This window comes from Acanthaster planci, linkage group LG20 (assembly GCF_054643075.1).
Source record: "Acanthaster planci isolate LZ-2023a linkage group LG20, COTS_SCS, whole genome shotgun sequence".
Classification (NCBI taxonomy): domain Eukaryota; kingdom Metazoa; phylum Echinodermata; class Asteroidea; order Valvatida; family Acanthasteridae; genus Acanthaster; species Acanthaster planci.
This window is the reverse complement of record NC_141796.1, coordinates 2,204,254-2,222,864: the sequence shown is the minus strand read 5'-3', so window position 1 is coordinate 2,222,864 and position 18,611 is coordinate 2,204,254. Positions and strand designations below refer to the sequence as shown.

Sequence of the window (18,611 nt, the reverse complement as noted above, 5' to 3'; positions counted from 1 at the left end):
AAAAAGGGAGAAAAACCTTCCTTGCAAGAGGGCGCCATTCGTCGAAAAGGGGATGCCATTTGCAGAAAAGAGAGGGCAGTATTTGCTCTGTCATAAAATGCTAGCTCTGAATTTTCAATGTTGGAAATGTTAGCTTGTGAGTCATTCTCTTTCTAAAATTTGTTTCTTTAATTTTAAAGCAAATTTCAGCGTTCAGAAAAATGCATGGTAGATTTGGGAGCCAAGGGGCATGTTCCATATGCGGAATTATTCAGCATAGTGATGTTGTACTTAGGAGATACTTTTGTACAGTCAAACACAGTCGATCAGTTGGCTTTGAAACAAAACCTACCATTCACAAATTAAGTTATATCTTTAACCCTAACCCTCCGCAATCCTTCACCTGTTGGAGGACTGAGGACTGTTAGGGTTAAAGTATCGTAACGCATCTACCTTCATATTTACGAACATTTAAAACATTCATGTGTACATGTACGTAGGCTTTCAAGATGCTCCACTCCAAAATTCCAAGGATTTTTTGTACGAAAAATTTATTCAGATTTGGACAGTCTGTAGTCGCTTGATAGACAGGACTCGCATGAAAGTTGGTAACTCTTGCACGCTTTTACAAATTGAACCGTAAATTATGTCATTCACATCTCCACTTCCCATTCAGGTAGCCAAAATACCTGCACTGTTCAGCCAACCTGGTGGCCGTTCTAAACCTCACTTCAATGAGGTTGAAGAAAAAATGGACAAAATTTATTTATTTGTTTAAAAACAAATCACCAACAGCGGCAAGCCGCCGATCACAGGGAATTCTATGTACATTATGTATTTCCCACATTGCACATTGCCAGAACATTAGAAAAAGTCTTCGACTTAAAATAATATGTATTTCAAAACGGCACGTGACAAATTGTTGGCTCAGTGTTAATAGGTCATTACTGAAAAAATGTAATTTTCGAAAATACAAGATTACTCTTGTAAATTTTTTATTGAAACAAACATTTTTTAAGCTTCTACTCATAAAACTTTTTTTACGGCTGACATATAAATTTCAACCAATTTTCATTCCCAAATTGATGTTTACAACAATGCTTTTCAATAAAGACCTCTTAGCACTGACACAAAATTTGTTTCATTTGAAAATATTGTCTTGCAAAAATGCCATTGTGTGTATGTCAAACAATCACCATTCATTGCTGTAACCAGTCAATTTCTATTTGCAAGTGAAATAAATGTTCATTTATTTGAACTAACAGAACAACTTTTGTTTGTATGTTTGTGAAATGTAGTACATGTACTTTGCCACTTAGCCATTCTCCAATCTCAACCATTTTACACGGCCAGAATTGCATCTGTTTCCCACCTTTATATGTTTACACTGCAGCCCCATCCTAAGCCCTGCCAGTCTTTAACATCTTCCAAGCTCCTTATATAAAGTTCCCTCTTACAGCCTTTTAGTCTCAATCCTATTGGTGTTCCAATCAACCCACTGGCAATATGGAACATTAAGAAGCTATGTCCTTCAACCCTATGGGATCCTCAGAGCTCTAATACTGATAGTCCCAAGCCCTCAGCCATCCACTCTACCCTTCCTATCAGCTCTCAGACTTCCAACCCCTAGGACTTCCACCCTTGCCTATCTCCAGTGCAGAGCTAGGCTGAAAAATATTCTAAGTCCAAACAATGGAAGGTTTAACATTTAGAAACGAGCACATTTCTTCAAGAAAGTGCCGTGGCATAGCGGTTAAGGACACTAACTGCAATGCACAAGGACCTGGGTTCAATCCCAGGTGGGCATGCACAATTTTGTTAAAAAACTTAGTAAAAAAAAAAAAAAAAAAAAAAAAAACCTCCTTTTCCGGGGACCCCGGGATTTGAACCGGGATCCCCTGGCCTGGCAGCCAGCTAGCTAACCACCAGGCCAATTGCCTCTTGATAGAAATATTCTCGGAACTTATATTTAAAGGTTAGGATTGCGCAATTTCAAAAAAGGTCAGAGGGCACAGCTTATTTGCATGTATTTAAATAACAAAAGCAGAAATTTGAATACCGATCAAAATACAGAACAGACAAAATATTCAGACCTTGCATATACTTCAGTATTTTATAAGTCCACAACATAATTGCAAGCCTTTCTATTTTTAAACCTCTTCAAAATATCCATTTATTATATTTGTCCCAGAAAATTTAACTGTGGAACATCCGAGATTGAGATTCTGCAACGACTAAAATTTCAGGGCGTCTGAATTTTAATTTCTTTGGCCATATATAAGAAAGTTTGGTACTAAGCCTCGAAGTCTATCTTGGTATATACCTTCTAGGAACATGATGGGCATTACAGGTACCTGCTTATTTTGAATAAGAAGTTCCTACAATCTGGCAAAAATTCTGCATAAAATCTCGAAATTTCAGGAAAAAAATGAAAAGCAGTAAAATGGTACATCGGTTCATTTCTCCAGGTTTTTCAAGAATGTACAAGTCCTATTTCACAGGTTAATTAAAGGGACGATAGTGATTACTTTGTGCCATCATGAACAGTACGTATGACGGACATTTTGAAATGTCTCCAGTTGAGTGAACAATTTGTCTAATGCTATGTAATGTTTTTTTCCTCAGACATGACAGCAAAAGTAACTTAAAACATGCTTGATTTCCTTCTCTATAGACAAAATTAAACCCTGAAAAGCAGTTCTACGTGTAAATGGGTTTGTTGTGTAAAAAGAAGTTGTGCATGTTCAGTGAAAAACATCTACTCGTATTCCCTGTTCCAAGAAGCCTAAAACTGTTTCAAGCACGACAAAAAGCCTGAAACCATGTTTACCATCAGAAGATAATCTGTACACTTTTTTTCTGCAAATCTAATCTCTGAGTGTTGTAGCATCTGGCTTGTGCTATCTAGGTTTGTCGAGGGAAGCCACGGCAGACAGGGACCGCTTGGGCCTCGCTGATGTTTTTTGCCTACAGAAACAAGAAAAAAAAAAGCAAGAGTGTTTCAGGACATTAGATTACATACTGGTAGATAGGACAGTGGATGTTTAGTCGCTGCCAAATTTAACTTAACAGTATTCAGCAGGCTACAAGTAGACCGCGCCCTCTATTCTAAGTAATTAAGCCCATAAAGCTTATCAGATTATCACAAAATTCAAACTATGTTTGGCAGTTTGCTGAATAGCATGCACATTAAAAATCACAACATATGCTCCCAGTTGGCTGAGTTCACTCTAAAGGTGTCGTGCTTGTTCTTCCTGGGAAATAAAGAATGTTTTGGGTTTTTTTTTAAAATTGACTCCAATGTTTCATAACAGAGTGCTACATTTTCATGTTATTATTTGCGGCTCGGGAGGATTTTTTGTAAGGGCAAGAAAACCCAATTTATGAGAAGTCGCAATGATTTTGTGAAAAAAGAACCAGTCAAAGTACAAATCTTTATGTCGGGGGAAAAAGTAACTGTGCAGGTGTTCGGCAAAATACGTTTAGTAAAATTTGACAACGGCTAAATATTTACAAATAGGTCATTTGGGAGACATTTTGTGGTAAATTTTTGAGCATTAGGGAGACATTGGCTTTTAGGGAGACATTTCAGTGTCTCCCTATTTTCAAACTACCAGAAGGAGGCCGAATTTTACCGTCCAAATTTTGAGAGATGATAGATTAGGGTCTAAAATGAAAACATACAAAGTTTGGTTCAGATCAGATTAGGAAATATTGAATTCTGGGACAGTAAAGTTGGAAAGATTTTGTGCACGTTCTTATGGGAATGTCTCCCTAATGACAAATTAGATTGAGAAAACTGGACGACAAGATAAAGGAATACACGTAGCTTGATTTTTTCTCAAAAAAAGTGCTGTTTTACACTCCAACCTCGTTGAAGGGTAGCTGCAATCCATTCATTTTAATACCAACCTTCAAACTGCACCTTTGTGCCTCAGCTAATCTTCTTGTCAATTTTAATTTCACTATTTCAAGGGGTTCATGTATTGTACCCCCTTTTTAGGTTTTTATGCTAATGATGAATATCTCCACACTAATGAGCTGTGATGTCATTGCAGGATGAAAGCCTCAATGCTTTGTACACAAATCCTGCCGTTTTGTAGATTTTACTAGACTCGTTTTTTCCTTTCTTTATTGATTTCGTGTTTATGTGCACATCAACAAGAAAGCATCAATCTCTCCCTCACAAATGTTTTCAGCGAGTAAACTCTGCCTCTATAATTTGAAACACCTACACGTATGCACTGAACGATGTGTGCCGTAGATGACCTCAAGCAACAGCGCCCTCAGTCGTCCACGAGAGCGTGACTTATTTGAACTATTTAAAAAACAAGTTGTTTACAATACATTTGATGAAATAGGATTGCAGCGGGGTTTTCGTACAATTAAAGAAGACCCAAAGTTGAAGAAAATTCGTGTTTAAGAAAATTAAATGAATTAATTAAATCAAGAAAAATACATTGCAGCTACGCGTTTTTAATAAGAGATCCTTGGGACTTCCCCGATGACCTTGTATTATCAGGAGAGATACCAACAGAGAACAAAGGATGGGAACCAACCAATTCCCTTGTTATATCAAAGCAGAATGTTGTACTAACTGTGTTCTCGTTACTGAGGTTCGACTTGTCTGAACCCTAACAGAGTCGAGGGGGGGGGGAATCTGCCCTCCTTATGGTCTAATCTCCTCACAGTGCATTTTTACACACCAAGCCTTCAGGAAATTTTCCAGTAATATATTCCAGTCATTTTGATCCTGATTTGGTTTAAATCAGACATATCCGTTTCCCGTGCTGCACCTACATGTATGTTTTTCAAGAGAGCTCATCAGCCAAAAATGTCAACTTTGCCCACTGACGTGCATGCAATGTGACACAAAGGTAGTCCTCGAATGACAGGAACGTCAAACATCATCAGACGGAATTGACACTTCCCTCTGTACTGATAATGAGCGTGTCTATACGCATGTCCAGTCTCAATAAAACAGATTGGGCATAGGAAAGCCGACTAGCCGAGTTCCAAATGGGGTGTGGGGATGAAATGGTCTGAAAAAATGTTCTGTGAAATTGTCTGGAGGAAAAAAAAACCGCTATTCTAAGGCTAAATAATTTTTTGTTCAGTTGCGAAATTTCTCAACAGATTTTCTTACAGCACCTTTGCCTGTGAATTCAGTGGTACTCACTTCTCTAAACACATCAGAAGTAACAAAATCAACATAAAAGTCCCAACAGAAAATACACACCCTCTTCAATACTTCAAACATTTCCCTGAGGTTAGTGAAAGACTCTATCACTACTTACCCGCACATCTTCATCAAGAAAATTGATTCTTCAAGATGGCGGACCACTGTAAATGCAGCACTGAAAGAAAGAAGGGAATAACAAATTGTTAAAAATCTTCAGCAATTTGATGCAATCATTTGATGTTTGTAAATAACTCCAGAAACATGACACATGGCTAAAAAAAGGTCTTCAAATTTACCCTGCACCCTGCCATGTGTGACTACTATGCATGATATTTTATATACTGTGACTTGAGTTAGGATTGGACTTTCAATCCTTGATGGTGTCAGGCTCATGTCCACCTGCTTGTTTTGTTGCTAAAGCCGGAGCTAGGATTGGTCACTCAAGCCTGGATGGTGTCAGGCTCGAGTTAAACTCCAGCCTTGGTGACAGGCTCAAGAGCTAGGAGGGGTCACTCAAGTCTGGATGGTTTCAGGTTCAAGTCCATCTGCTGGTTTATTTTGCTCAGAGTAGAGATGGACCGGTCACTCAATCCTGAATGGTTTAAGTCCTCAAGTTGACTCAAGCGTGGTTAGGGGCTTAAGACCTAGGATTGGTCAATAAACCCTGGATGGTTTGCGGCTCAAGTCCACCAGCAGGGTCATGTTGATGAGACCAGAGCATGGATTGATCACTAAAGACTGGATAGTTCGTGGATACGGTTCAGTCAAGCCAGGTTAGAGGCTCAAGAGCTAGGATTGGTCACTGTAGCCTGGATGGTTTGAAGCTTAAGTCCATCGGCTGGGTCACGTTACTAGGACCAGAGCAAGATCAGTCACTCAATCCTGTACGATTTCAGGCTAAGGGTCACTTCCTTGTTCATTTTACTCCGACTACAGCTAGGATTGACCTCTCAACCTGAATGGTTTCATGCTCTAGATTTTTTACATCTGGTAAAGTCTCATGAGCCAGGATTGATCAATCAAGTCTGGATGGTTAAAGGCTCAAATCCACCTATTTGTTCATGTTGATGAGACCAGAGAAAGCATTTGTTATTCAATCCTTGAAGGTTTGAGGTTCCAGTCCACCTGCTGGTTCACGTTGATGAGACCAGAGCAAGAACTGGCCATGGTAACTCAATCCTGGTCGGTGTCAGGCTCGCGGCTACCTGCTTCTTTTGTTGCAAGAGCCAGAACTGCATGTAGGATTGGTCACTCAAGCCTGGGTGGTTAGAAGCTCATGTCCACCTGCTGGTTCACGTTGATGAGACCAGAGCAAGAACTGGCCATGGTAACTCAATCCTGGTTGGTGTCAGGCTCGCGGCTACCTGCTTCTTTTGTTGCAAGAGCCAGAACTGCATGTAGGATTGGTCACTCAAGCCTGGGTGGTTAGAAGCTCATGTCCACCTGCTGGTTCACGTTGATGAGACCAGAGCAAGAACTGGCCATGGTAACTCAATCCTGGTCGGTGTCAGGCTCGCGGCTACCTGCTTCTTTTGTTGCAAGAGCCAGAACTGCATGTAGGATTGGTCACTCAAGCCTGGGTGGTTAGAAGCTCATGTCCACCTGCTGGTTCATATTGCTAAGACAAGAGCAAGGATTGGTCCCTCAAGCCTGAATGGTTTGAAGCTCAAGTCCATCGGCTGGTTCATGCTGGCAAGATCAGATCAAGGATTGGCTACTCAATCATGGAAGGTTTGAGGCTAAAGTCCACCTGCTGGTTCATATTTCTGGGAGTAGGCCCAGGGTTAGTCCTCAAGCCTGGATGGTCTGAGGTTGAAGTCCAGCCATTTCTGAAACTAGAGCTGGGGTTTGTTATTGAAGCCTTGATGGTCTGAGGTTGAAGTCCAGCCATTTCTGAAACTAGAGCTATGGTTTGTTATTGAGGGTCCGAGGTTCAAATTCACTCAAGTCTCATAAAAGGCTCAGGAACTAGGGCTGGTCAGTCCTAGTCAAGACTCAAACCAAAAGGGTTTGAGGCTCACTCCAACCTGCTGGTTCATGATGCTGAGACCAGAGCTGGGATTGGTCACTCAAGCCTAGATGGTTTGACGCTTAAACTCACTCAAGTCTTTTAAGAGGCTCCAAAACTAGAACTAGTCACTCAGATCATGCCTGGATGGTTTAAGGCTCAAGTCAGCCTCATTGTTCATGTTGCTGAGACGAGAGCTAGGGTTGGCCACTCAATCCTGGATAGTTTGAGGCTCAGGTCCACCAGCTGGTTCACGTTGCTGAGACTAGAGCTACATGTAGGGTTGGTCACTCAAGCTGGATTGTTTGAGGCTCAAATTCACTCAAGTCTCGTAAGCGGCTCAAGAGCTTGGACTGGTCACTCAAGTCTGGATGGTTTGAGGCTGAAGTCCAACCATTGCTGAGATTAGAGCTACTGGTATGACAGTTATACTCTTACGTCTGTAAGCTGGTTCAAGTTGCTGAGACTAAACCTAGGATTGGTTACGTAGGCCTGGAAGCTTCAACGCTCAGGTCCACCTGCTGGTTCACATTGGATCCACGAACGAAGTACTGTACATCATTTGCCTCAATCCAAGCTTGTAATGAAAGTGTTAATAGATGGGGCTCTTTATGGCAATACTAACAGAAATGTAATATAGATAATCACTCTTCTAGTCAGAGATTCAGGATAAGTTGAAATAAGAAAAACGGAACCACAAAAGGTAACAACAGCGCGTGAACCCCAGTTCGGGAAGACGAATTTGGAATACAGAATTTTGCTGTAAAACGACAGTGAAACATTGAGCTTTGACTGAACATGTAAGTCTCTCTCTGGCTTTGAATTCAACGAGGTCAAAATGTGTAAAATTCGCCAACCTTTTTTTACACTCTCAATAAACTTTGACAACCAGTATATGAAATGCATGTCTATACGTGGAACCTCCTAATGGTTAAAAGCCAGGCTGAGGCGGGTATACTTAGGACGAGTTGGAGTGATGACTTTGGTTAACGATGGTTTAATTAACACCACCTGAATGATGGATGGTTTGGAACATCTCGTCAATGGACTGATCTGCGTACGAAACCCCAGACTTCAATGCCCCTTCGGAAAGTTTTCGATAACCCTGAATTGGAAAGAAAAGATCAGGATTTCCTACTTTTCCTTGTGATAGTAATAAGATCAACAAATTTTTATATAGGATCAATCAACTGATAGCAGAGCAGGATGGAACGATCGCACAGATCCATCAATCACACCAAAGCAATGTCTGTACATGTACAACATGGCGGTGCACTGATAGCAGAGCAGGATGGAACGATCGCACAGATCCATCAATCACACCAAAGCAATGTCTGTACATGTACAACATGGCGGTGCACTGATAGCAGAGCAGGATGGAACGATCGCACAGATCCATCAATCACACCAAAGCAATATCTGTACATGTACAACATGGCGGTGCAATCAGATAAGGCCTCCAAAAAATAAAATCACAAAACATGAGACAGTGCCGAGGTTGACATCCAAGAATCCGATATTCGCCGACTCAATTAGACTCATTTTTGCTCAGTAGGGTGCTTGAGAAGAAAGCAAGCTAGGGTTGATGCAGAAGTGGTCTTTTGACAACCCAAAGGCTGCTTCAGATACTTCAGGTGAATACAATAAAAAGTAAATTAAATACCAAGAACAGAGGCATTACTACAAGCCCCCCCCCCAATTTCGAGAAAGATAAAAAGGGGTGTGTAAAAGTCCATCTTGGTCTCCGTCAGTGTTAACTATGACTGAACCTCCACTGAGTGTTCTCCTCTGGGAAATGAGGGCATCCAAAGTGCCCCCCCCCGCAAAGTTAACCCCACCTACGCCAGTAGGTAAAGGGGAAAATTCTCACCTTAGCTGTTAACCTCAACTTGCATAGTGCATATCAGGTGATGTGTTGTGATTCCAACAGGTGCCGTACGGTGTCAGCGTCAGGACATTCACTAATACTGCAGGCAGAGAGGTAGACGAGTCAGGATACTCAATCATGTCACACTACAGTCAGGCATCAGCGCTGTGAACGTAACAAAAACGTCAACCTTTGCTGAATAGAAAAATCATGCACTTGAGCCTGGTATTACCAAGGCTCAAGATATCCCGCTGATGAGTCCAATCTCCCCCAGCGACTCTGACTGGAGAGACATGAACGCCAGAGATGCTGCCGTGTTGTGGAACACACTGTGAATGTTGTCCCAAGAGCACATGGAATTTGAAGTTAAAGTGAGAACCTTAGATTAGTGGGGAAGGATTCATCTAGTACAACTGGTCCTACTTAGAAGCATCTTGGAGTATTCGTGTAAGTTTGTCACAAACAATGGTAACACGTCCCATGGTTTGCTTTGGGGATGGTCTCTCTGTTGAACAAATGACAGTTGCCACACGATAAGGAGCCGGTGAAGAAATTCCTTACGATAGATTTGAAGATTTGAAACAGTGCCTTTAAGAATTCCACAGATGGCGCTGCCTTCTTTGAGGTTTGACGAACTGTTTCTTGAAGGGTTCCAGTGCAAATGACAGGTATACACCGTTTCAACTTTCGCCGGATTTTGACCACAGGTCAGTGAAGAAAACATTGATGGAGCATTTCAACCCCGGTAGCGTTGACAAAACATGCATAGCACAGCTCCCGGTGGGCATCTCGATAAAAGAAGTGATAACGCACCTGTAGATATTTATTCCTCAGAACTGTAAGAAAACGGCTTGAGACTGTAGCATACAGGTGCAGTGGAAGTTCTTTGGCCTGACATGCCAACTGAAGACCTCCGTCAACTCTACCAGGTCGTCATGGTTAAAATGTTCCACCATAGTCTGCATCCAGCAAGAAGACGCTGTGTGGTACAAGTTAGGAGCATGGTTGGTACACGAACGACGTGGAGCACTACATTTGCATCAATGAAGATGACGAAGAACGGTGGTGCTCTCTCAAGCGTCAAACTACAAAGTCCCACGTACAGGTGCATACTGCACCTGCCGCTAAAAGACTGGTGGGGATAAAGATGTGATCTAGTGAAGGGCTTCCCTTGCCCATTCAAACGTAAACCATCCCATCTCAATAGTAACCATGCACCTATCAGCGGTCAATTTTTCGTCAATGCTGGCACCTCGCATAAAAACATTAAAAGCAAAAATTTGAAAGGGAAAATGAATAACCCCAGTCTGAAGCGTTCATGGAATGGCCAGTTCTGTTTCACACTGTCCTGAGTCGCAAAGAAGGTCACAAAATGCAAGATTCGAGGAAATGAAATTAGAGTGAATGTTCAAAGAGCGATAAGAAGAAATTAATACCAGTCACTTTGATCATAGTAATTCGTCTCTTTTTTTTCACAAGTTAAACCAATATTGGGCCAGAAATAAAGGAAAGACAAGCTTGCCTGGGGCTTGACGTGAACTGACTTGGATGGAGCTCCTTGATGTCACAGAGGTTATCATCATGGTGGTCACAAAATGGAAGGGTGGTTACGGAGAGGTGAACTGGATCAGCTCCATCAAGGTAGACCTATAGGACATCTTGTACTCTGCATCGACAAAGTGTAGGAAGTGCGGGGTGAAAGTTATGAGTTCAAGACAAAACAACTTTGGGGCATTCCATCCGTTTCCTAACTCAAATGAAACTACGAAGCAAGTTCTTTGAACTTTCAAGTCATTTTTGCTTGTTTAATATCCGAGAATCAATCATTTCATAAATACAAGAGTAATGCAGATGAAATCCTAAAAACCATATGGAACTCTTCTAAAATGAAATTCCCGTGGTTCAGTTCCGTAGCAACTGTCTCTCCCATTCCAACCAGAGTTACAAACTAAACTGGTCATCTTATTTGTTATTATTTATTCATAACTATTTCTAGTAAAAGACAACTCAAAAGTGCCCAAGGCACTGTAGCTCGCCGGCCTGAAGAAACCTGTGGAGAGGAGACAATGAGAAGCAGTTAAAACAGCCGAAAGACAAATTGCATTCAATCCTGAGGGCAGAATTTACAGTATCAATGTCATCCTCAATGCTTGAAAAGACAACTTACGGTCACTGCGGAAGACAGACTTCTCCTGGACAGACAGCACATGTTCCTTCCACTCTCACAACCATCTCTGCTTCTATCCACTTGCCAACAAGTGCCCTAACGATTAAAAAAAGGGAAAATTGGGCTGGAGAAATAGAAAGACCCATTTCTGTCATTTAACATGAATGATTCCAAAGCAACTGTCACATAATTGGAACAAGCACAATACTGTTTTAAGCTAGAAACCCTGGCAGACACATCAGACTGCACCGTTTGCCAAAGTGACTTGCCTGCCCAGTGTAACAAGATCCAACAGGTCAACTCTCCTCAAGCCCAAACAGCCTGGGAGTCTGTGGTTGCCAGTCACCACAAGATCCAACAGTGGCATTGTTCAATGGGATTAGCTCCCCTTGTTGCAACATGGCCAGTGCATCTGGCAGGGTTAGGGTCAAGTTCAGTGTTTGTAAAGGGATGGTTTTACCCTTTTTCTCGTCTTCGTCCAATTCTCAGGGATGTAAGATGCGGGCCCTCTTGATTCCACGAACGGACTGTCATCTTGCCTGATCCTTCATCAATGCTCCAAAAAGGGGGGGGTACTACATGTATTATGGAAACAAGGGGACTGGTGTGTGGAGTAAAGCTAATCGTAAAATGGATAAAATAATAAAAACATTTCTTATGAAAACTATCTTTGAAAAAAAAACAAATATTTGGTTTCATTCCTGTTATTTTGAAGGACTTGCAAATACACACTGTTCAAAGATTCAACTTTTGGCTTTCATCGGTAACTCCAAGACAGGTTTACTGTCGGTTATGTTCTCAGCCAGAAACATCGGTCATCATGTCTATAAAATGTATAACATCCGTCACTGTGCAACAATGTGTCTTTAGTATTTAGTTTAATTCTCTAAAAAACAACGGAAATAAGCATTTTGCGAGCTAAACTTGAATAAAATCTGGTACCCGGAGTTCTTTAAATTCAAGTGAACATAACAATTTGAATTCTCTGTTGCTATGATTCGTGATTCCGGGCAAGGTTCTCCTTAGTTTACACAAGAGACGCCTTGTAACAATACACTGTTCTTGACGGATAAAAAGGGCACAAAGGAACCAGTCCATTCCAGAGATGGTGGTTGCTATGCAAAAGTTTGCCCCGAATCACAAGGTATATAAATCACTCCGACCATTTTATCTGTGAAATTCTCATAAAAGTACCAATTTTCCTTGGAATCACCCTGAACTATATTTTCGTGGTGCTTTCAACACGGGGGCCAGGGTTATTTGTCCGTGAAATACCCCTTGGAGAAATCCTTTTTAACGCGGTCCGCGAAAACCTGTTGAACTCACCCGTGGGCAGTCAGGCCAGGGCCCGTTACTTATTTCACCGTACTGAGGAATCCACGAAAAGTCCGCAGCATTAATCACCTTAAATCAACAGTGTAACGGTCGTTAGGTTTCCCATTCTTTGATGGCCCGTGAAACATTGGTGACAACTACAGTCCGAAGTGTTGCGTAAACATTGGCTCAGCAAGAGCAAAGACCCGTAGTCAGTGTAAACAAAAACAGGTCAGGGCCTAACCGGCATGAGATTACATGTACGGTATATTAGCCAGCGTGCATAGCCAAATAGCGCCAACGCAGCGACTTTCCAGAACCCTCGCACGGTCCGCCTATAGGGATTTGGGCCTTCCTATCCCGTTCGATAATTTTGGGAAGAATAATTCCTAACTGAAACCACCCCATGAAACACTCGTGTTGGAATTTTATTTTACCTTCGTCTTCCTCAAGTAATATTTTGGGAAAGTCATCAGGAGATTGGTAAAAACAAACGTAACTAGGTCTCCTTGTTCATACGCATTTGTTTTCTTTCCCCGTGCTTACATGAAAACGAGATTTACAATGATGCAAAGCTTTACCTACCCGAGGTCAATGGGCTCCAGACCCGTTAATTGACATCGCGCAGTTGTTGTCAGCAAAGTTAGATAAAATATTAAAATCTTTCGCAAAAGTAGATTATTGCTTTAACTTGATTACCTTATAAATTAAAAACAACCAGTAAAAAGTTTTAATCAACAGACTACCGTAAAATTTCACACCGTAAATGTTGATCTGCGAGCGAGAATGCCAAAATGGGCGGTTCTTTGTGTATTTTAGATTTTCAGAAGTGACGAGTCAACTTTTTGACTGGATATTCCTCTTGTAGGCGAAGTAATTTTCAGTTTCTGTAACTAGTAAATGTACAGTATACTCCAAAGCCCTTTTTCTGAGTTGGATTTTTAAGAAGTAATTGAACAAAAAAATATTAGAAATTCTCAAATCTTTGCACGTTATTTTGCCTATAAACGTTATTTTTCCTCTAAACGTTATTTTTCCTATAAACATACCGCCATGTTTAAGGGTCTGTCTACCTTGGTCCAGCCTTCTTGGCTTGCTTTCCTTCCTCCATGGTTCCTGCAAGTCATGGGTTATTGTGGTAGCTCGTACAAATGAGTCAGAATTTTCTAATCGCACGGTAGGCTACTTGTAAGAACTAACACAGCACGCGCAAAATTACATAAGCAACATGCTCGGGAATCCCTTGCAGGATTAGTTCGGTAAGCACCGGTTAAACATCTGTGAAAAAACCATTAGGGATTAATTTCACGGAAAGTGGTACTTTTAGGAGAATTTCATGGTTAAGATGTTCATAGCAACAGTGTCTTTAGTCTGGGGAATTCAAATCGTTGTGTTTATCATGCAATCAGATTTAACTCAGTGTACCAGATTTTATTCAAATTTAACTCGAAAACGGCTTATTACAACCATACAGGTTTGACTGGCCGCACCAAGTGGCAACTTTAACTTAAGTTTCAAAACAGAAACGGGTTCAATTTATGCCTGATCTTCCTGACCCGAGAGGGGAGGGGAAATTTCCCCTCCCCCCACAAACAATGACAAGATTCCTGCTTGCCACCCAACGCAGCCCCCCTCCCCTTCAGAGAATTTCTTTCCCCCCTTTTTTTCCCTTTCATGGGTGGAGCATGAAGCGACCACGGCTGCTTAGGCTGCATCCGAATCTCTTGTCTACGGCTAGGTCTAGGTCCTCGCTCCAATGGAAATGCGTAGAGACGGGCAGACAATAGACCTAGCCGTGGCTCTGGAAGCGCATTTCGGACACGGCCTTAGTTGCGATTAAATCAGAAGGGTGAGCAGATGTCAGGAGCATTAGGTCATGCCTCGACTTACATTCCCCAATCATCCAGTCATCTCTTACCTGAATGAGATGTAAGTTCGTTACACAGCTGCACGTTATGTGAACAGGTGGAGTCCAGCATCAATGTGTGCCTCTGTGGAGAAGAAACATAGGGTGTGTTCAATTAGCAAATGTAACCTGGAAAAATGGCGCTCGACGAGGAAAAAGAAACTCAAACTAAATGAAGAATCTTCGAGGGAAACCTTGCAGGGAACTAAACTGGTAAGGACTTAGACACGTACCATTTCTAGATATATCAAAACCAAAACTATGATCAACACCCCTCCCTAAAAAATGATGTAAAACGAAAAATTAAAGCAGGCTCGAAACCAAGCACTACAAACTATAACTACAAGTTAAACCATAAAAACAGCCGGGGGAGGGCTAGGGAATCCCCCTGAAACAGTAACTCTTTGTGGTCATTTTAACATCAATTTTGTGAATATCAAACATTGCGTTCTTGGGCAGTGCCCATTTTTCCAAGACAGCTACATGTACATGCATCAGCCCAAAATTTAAACCTCTCCGCTACCATATTCAATGCAAGAGGCCAGCACACTGCACATACATGTATACGTATGTGGTCCTGAACTTCAAATGGCCATAACAACAAAAGCATACCTGTACGTTGAATTAGACGCATGGAGTTTTTAAAAAATGTGATATTAATTAACATTCCGTCACCACAACTGCTGGTGCCTGGAGTTGTGATGTGATCATCACCAGTAAGGGTCTTATGAGCAAATCACTGTAGCATGGTGCCAAGATGACAAAATTATAAATAATTCACCAACAGGCATGATGGTCAGGGAATTTCAGTTTGGGCAAATGAATTAACATGATTAACTGCTGGGCAAATTAATCAAAAAGGTCATTGAAATATGGGTGTATGTTGCTCAATACTGTTCGTGGCCGGGGAGCTTTTTCGAGCTTTTTACGCAATCACACGTATGAAGCCAAACCACAGTTCACAACCATGCATGATGCATGACATCTATGATGCTCAACCAACCATAAAAACTTCACATGTGAAATTAGGCTCCTATAACATTCAGGCTTTATTTTCCTTTAAAAAAACCTCCCTGCCCACAATTTTGAACTGGAATTCGAACCCACACCCCATACATCACAAACCATTATGCCGTAACCGCTTGACTACCGCAATTCACACAGGTTGATGGTGTTTTTACTGTTGATATACCAATGAACGGCTGTAACGCGAGTCTAATACACAATATAAGCACAACCACGATGGTTTGGCTTCATACGTACATGTATGGATGCATAAATCGCTTTTTCCCAATGTTTACGCTTTCCTCAACTTGTTTCCAGTTTGGAGACGGGGCCAAGGATACGGAGATACCCATACGTACATTTAGTCCACTAGACTGGCCCTAAGTATAGTCGGGTCCTCTAACATGTCGCTCTTTGACCTTTCCTTGACTTTCCTCATGCATCATTGCCAAGTCTCTTGGCTGAAAAACTTTCAATTCATTCAGTTAAACAATGACAGTATAACACATACATGTACTCCTGATCAGGCCTGCCCAACATTCAAAAATAACAGCATCCTGAAATTGGCACAAACTCAGCTGACCGTTCCCTATAATTAAGGCACAATGGAACAAATCTCTGGAAATCCCACATCCCAAATACACGTAAGAACTTCCTGAAAATTGACAAGTACTCCTAAAACTTTCGAGTGGTGGAATATTCTGCAATTACTCCAATTATCGTACGCCTTACCCTAATACATACAATTTTTTTTTTTCAGAAATGTACCGGTAGGCCTACTTTCTTCATTGTGGTCACAATTTCAAAGTGTTCATTTTGCATTTGGGTCATTCCATGAAGTTCGGGCACAGTTTGTGACGGCGTCCCTTGTTACATCGGTAACTTTTATGGCCCATTATTTTCATATTACAACAGATTAAGTAATATTATTCAGCAAAGATGAAGCACACCACTACAAGAACCTAGCAACAAGGGACGCTGTCACAAACTATGCCCGAACTTTGTGGAATGACCCATTTAAAAAAGGGGAAAATAAAGTCAATAGACCTACACAATGTAATTGCATAGGCTTTGGAAATCTGTGGCAGGTGTGCAGTGGTACGTGAACTCATGTATGAATGATCCTTTTTATAGCTCCATAGTTCAGTGTATGAGGCACGTGTATAGGCATGATGTAAATTCTTGCGGTCATTGGTTGTTCCACAAGCCCTTTTCACGTTTCGTGTGCATGGGCTCAGAAGACTTAACAGAGTGGAAAAAAATTCACGACAAGAACATCATGTCACGTTTGGCGAGTGGATGCAAGCAATTGTTGTTGATGTAGTGATTCTTATAAGTTATAGTCAGTGATTAGATTACCCCTAATGGGGGCGGACGTCGGACCCCATCTGAGGGTAGTCAGTGATGCCATCCCGACCGAGAGAATGTACATATACAGTAGGCCTACGGGCCATTGAAAGGTTGTGATGAATTTTCAGATACTGTGAAATTTGAGAAAGCGGGAGAAAAATCCAAGTGCGCTCAGTGAAACGTTAGGGTTTGGTGCAAGGATAAATGCAGCTTAGCCTACATCATACATGTGCATGTATGTAGTTTGTAGTTGGCCTAGTTATGTACATGTACGTATATAGCTTACTTCGAACTTTCTCGTTCAGATTCGAAGTGAAAAAAATTACTGAACAGAAGCAGTGAAACGCATGGTAAAATGCTAAAACTAACAGCAATCTCTCGTGTATCGATAAAACACTGGGCACAGATTTTGAATGAAATGTCTCCACACAAAAATGAAGGTACCTTTCGTCTGCTTGCTCCAGGCGCGTGGATTCTGTTACAGCGCCCCCTATATATGATTGCATTAAACAAAATAGAAAATGAAGCATCACTGACGAAACCCATTCATCATACACAATTTATTTAGCCTTCAATCAGTCTTATTTTATTTACCACCACAATAGGGTAAATACACATTATTAAAATTGATTAAATAATAAGGGTGGACGGGGTCCAGCCTTGTGAATGTTCAACTTTTAAAAATTATTTTATGTCGTTATTTTTTGTCGATCCACCGATCAACATCCTTTGGGGATTATTTTACCCCCTGTATTTGTTGTTACAACACAAAAAGCCTTGCCCAAAATAAACACCAATTTGGAATAGTGAACACCATCGGCACTGTGACAAGTTTGCATATGTGATGGACAAGGCTAGACCACGCAAGTGTGCAGAATATCAAATGCCTTTGTTTCAAGAACGCATTCTTGAAAACAAGGAAACCTAAGTCAATCTTATCTGCTTTGGTTTCGCTACTTAATCAGTTTAATGTGCTAAGTCGTCCACATGGCCACCATTCCTGTCAATGCACATCTGACATCTTCGTAACATGTCCCTTACTGCTCGTCTGATCATGCCAAGGTCTTGACAGAGATTACTGACTTCTTCCACTATTCTTGCACGTTAACTCCTGAACATTAGCTGAGGGTGTAGTGAAAATTTGGTTCTTCGGGTAACGCCATAAAAAGAAATCGCCTTCACCCCACCTGCTGACTTTTGTTATCGATATGCAACTTCTCACAGTTCTTAAAGCAAAGGCATTTGGTATTCTGCACACTTGCATGGTCTACCCTTGTTAATCACATATGCAAACTTGTCACAGTGCCGATTTCGTAGCCTTAACACCGGTCTAGTTTGTTCACTCATCTGTGTCAATAACATCACAAGCTGCATACCATTGAAAAGAGGGCATTCTGCCCTCTCTAGAGATATATTTCTCTTTCCCATATATAAAGTAATTTTGCTGTTACAGTATTTCTTATCTCGGTATACTTTTTATGTGGACACCCTGTATTTTTGTTGCCATGGTCTCCCCGAAACGTTATCCAAATTTTCAGCTCAATATGGCTGACTTGTGAATAAAGTCAACGGGCTCTCGTGCCTCGTGACGAAATGGCTGTACGATATAGAACCGCGAATGAGCAAAGGACTTGAAGCAGTTGATGCGAAGAAGCACTAGCTACTCAATTAACGGGTCGATCTGATAGACAAAAAAACTATTTATCTGCATCTCCTTAACCGACTACGGTGATGTGTGTTTTGCCAACTTTTCTCAAGTCAAGCACCTAAACCCTTGCAGGGCCCTCGTTGTCCGTAGATTAACAGAAATTCCTTTCCGAGAGTAGATGCTTG

The 18,611-nt window shown here is 41.4% G+C and overlaps 1 long non-coding RNA gene across 1 annotated transcript; it reads right to left on the bottom strand.

Annotated features, from left to right (window-relative positions):
* Positions 1-504: 504 nt before the first annotated feature.
* Positions 505-17,263, bottom strand: LOC110975547 (uncharacterized). The gene is made up of 7 exons (XR_015423489.1): positions 17,223-17,263; positions 14,436-14,508; positions 11,664-11,778; positions 11,204-11,299; positions 10,559-10,702; positions 5,277-5,336; positions 505-2,946 (listed from the first exon to the last, which is right to left on the bottom strand). It is a non-coding gene; the product is annotated as an uncharacterized LOC110975547 (long non-coding RNA).
* Positions 17,264-18,611: the final 1,348 nt, after the last annotated feature.